The 3,121-nt window shown below is 47.1% G+C and overlaps 1 non-coding gene across 1 annotated transcript; it reads left to right on the top strand.

Moving 5' to 3' along the window:
* The first annotated feature begins 337 nt into the window (after nt 1-337).
* LOC116278443 (U6 spliceosomal RNA) lies at nt 338-444 on the top strand. Its single transcript, XR_004187764.1, has one exon. It is a non-coding gene; the product is annotated as a U6 spliceosomal RNA (small nuclear RNA).
* The last annotated feature ends 2,677 nt before the right edge of the window (nt 445-3,121 follow it).

The raw sequence follows: 3,121 nt of genomic DNA, 5'->3' as shown, positions 1-3,121 counted from the left end.
GGTGGTGTGTGTGCGGGGCAGCCAGTGAGTCGTCATTTCTAACAGCGAAAGGCTGGAGGAATGGGGCTAAATATGCCACATCTGTGCATCGGCTGGCCAGGCCGCCACCAGGGAGCTGCCCTTCTCTCTGGGAGTCACAGCTGTGGTTACAGGAGGGCGTGCGTCTGGGAGGGGCAAGAGGGGTCTGCGGGGCGTGCTCCCCACCACCAGGAGCTGCTGGTGCTGCTGGTGGGAAGGTCTGCAAATCATCGAGCCCCCCACTTAAGGTTTGTGTAGTTTGCCAGGTTCAGTAAGCTGCAGCTCACTTTTTTTTTAAGCTGGAAAAAAAGTTTTTCCAGCGCTGGCTTCGGCAGCACATGTGCTGGAACTGGAACGATACAGAGAAGATTAGCGTGGCCGCTGCGCAGGGATGACACGCACATTCGTCAAGAGTTCCAATTTTAAAAATTGTGTATATTAATAAGTAATTACCTCCAGGATATATCGTTAAATGGAAAATGCGTCTATAACAAGGTATGCAGAAGGCAACCTGATATCTACCCAGGCCCGGAGCTTCACCAGGAGGCCGGAGGGGAGGAGCGGGTGCGGGGCGTCTCCAGGGGCGGAGGGAACCGCGCGGCAGGCACGTGGGGACCAAGGGGCCATCCGCCTTCAGAGCTTAGGGCGGGGCACGGTGTGGGGCACGGAGCGTGTGCAGGCGCGTCTGCGGTGCCCGCCACCCCGCAGCTGCCCTTGTCGTGCGGGCTGACGCCAGCGGGGCGGGTGCAGACAGCCCGCATGAGGAGCGGCCTTCCAGGCGTGTGTTTCTCGGTAAACTGAATCCGACAACCCACCGAGCCCCGTGTCAGGTCCTACGGCTCAGTTTGTCACAGATTTTAAACTCAGCCAAGTCTCTTTCATTCGTTAAAGCCGGGCGGGCGTCTGGCTGCGCACGCGCCCCGCGCTCACGGCCGCGGGAGCCGGGGCGGCGGCGCCCGGGAAACCACGGGAGATCACCGGGTTTTTGGAGGGACGAGCCCCAGCCCGGTCTATGCTGCCACCTGGTGTCCGCCCGGCAAACGACCCCAAACCCTCAAATGTGAGCTCAGAACTGAGGGCGGAAGGTCGAGCATGAACCACTGTATTATGACTGAAAAGTACGTTAGACACACAGACGCACACAGGCTCCGTGTGAACGAAGCTCCCCCGCAGAGCAGAAGCAAGGTGTTAGCAGCGGTGGCTTCCAGAAAGGGGGACCGGGTGGCTGGGAACACGGTCACCGTGTGTTATTTTGCACCTTTTCAGTTTTGAGCCACAGCAATGTATTGCTAATTGAAAAATGAAGTAGAGCTTAAAAATAAAAACATCTGCTTATTAAATTTGATTGGCACGTTGACAAGGGGCCACCTTTTCTTCAGCCATTGATTCACGTACTTAAATACTTAGTGTTTACTCTTGTCTGCAGGAACAACGGGGAAGAAAACAGACACATCCCTGCCCTCCTGAAGCTCAGACTCTCCTGAGAGGAGGGCCTTGGAGCACATGTTGAGGGCCGCAGAGCTCCGGGAAGCTGGGTGCTCGGTTGCCTGGCCCGGGGAGCAGGGCCCCAGCCTTGGGCCAGCGAGGTGGGGAGCATCACCCTCCCCTGGCTTCAGACCTGTGAGGGGTCCTGTTGTTTCAGTGCTTTTTATGACACTTCACGAGTGTGACCTAATGGGTATTGCATTGTATTCACCCAGGAGCCGGAATGCACACATTCTTCTCAAATACACACGGTGAATTTACAAAAAGTAGTCACAAGTGGGGCTACAAAGCAAGCCTGAACAAATTCAAAGAATGGGTGTTACAAGGATTATATCCCTGACCACAGTGCAACAAATGGCCAATTTAAGAAATTAATTTAAATGTGTAAAACATTCCTAACTCATGGGACAGAGAAACATCCTAATGGAAGTCAGAAAATGCTTCAGACTGACAACTGTGAAAAGAACACAGCACACTCGTGGGAGAAGGCTAAAACGGTGTTAAGGGGAAAGTGACAGCTTTAAATTCATGTATAAGATGGCTGAAAATTAATGAGACAATTAATTAGAGGGAAAACAGAATACACTCAAAGAAAGTAGAAAGAAAGAATAAAGAGAAGAGACATTTAGAAATATCAAAGATACAACAGATGTTCAACAAAGACAAAAGTTAGTTCTTACTGGGGAAGCAACTAAACTTTTAAATTTCTAGAAATGTTGATCAAGAGAAAAAAGGGAGGGCACAAAGAAATTGCACTATGAAAGGAGGCTGTAACTGCAAGTGCTGAGAAGATCTGAGTGATGTCATACCAATAAAGTTGAAAACTTACGTGAAAGGGAGAAATTTCACTAGAAATATACCAAAATTGCCTGAAAAAAGAAACAGAAAACTTGAATAATTGCAAACGGAGTCATCTTTTTTGTTGTTGCTGGGTTTTGGTTTTTTTTTTTTTTGTTTTTTTTCTTCGATGGAGATGCTGGGGATTGAACCCAGGAAACTCATACATGCTAAGCATGAGCTCTGATCGCCACCCACCCGCCCCCCGGCTCCCCAGCCCCCGGAGATGGAATCATCTAAAATGTTTCGCATAGAAAACAGGCATAATCCCCCGGAAATGCAAGAAACAGAACACTTGAGTACTACACAAACACTCCTAAAGATTTCGAACACTGTCTGCAACTCCTTTTGCAAGGCTGACATAAGCAAATCCAAACAAGCATATGTAAGAAAGAAAATTAGAAGTTAATCTATTTTGTGAACATAGAAGCAAAGAGCCTAAACACAATTTAGAAAATCAAATCCAGCAACATACAAAAAACTTTCTGTTGTAAATCAGAAATGGTTCAACCTAAGAATTTAATTTACCAAAAAGAAAAAAAGAATTAATTTTGCCACATTTACAAGTTAATGGAGAGAAGTCATGTAATCATCTCAATCGATGAATAAAACACATGAAATAAAATTCAATGTCCATTAATGGTTTTTTAAAATCTCTTAAACTACAAAGAGAAGAAAATTTTCTTTTATTTATTTTTTAACATTTTTTTATTGAGTTCTAGTCATTTTACAATGTTGTGTCAAATTCCAGTGCAGAGCACAATTTTCCAGTTATACATGA

The sequence above is a fragment of the Vicugna pacos genome, chromosome 19 (assembly GCF_048564905.1).
Source record: "Vicugna pacos chromosome 19, VicPac4, whole genome shotgun sequence".
NCBI classification, from domain to species: Eukaryota; Metazoa; Chordata; class Mammalia; order Artiodactyla; family Camelidae; genus Vicugna; species Vicugna pacos.
The sequence above is the reverse complement of the archived record's forward strand: the minus strand, read 5'-3'. Positions and strand labels throughout refer to the sequence as shown.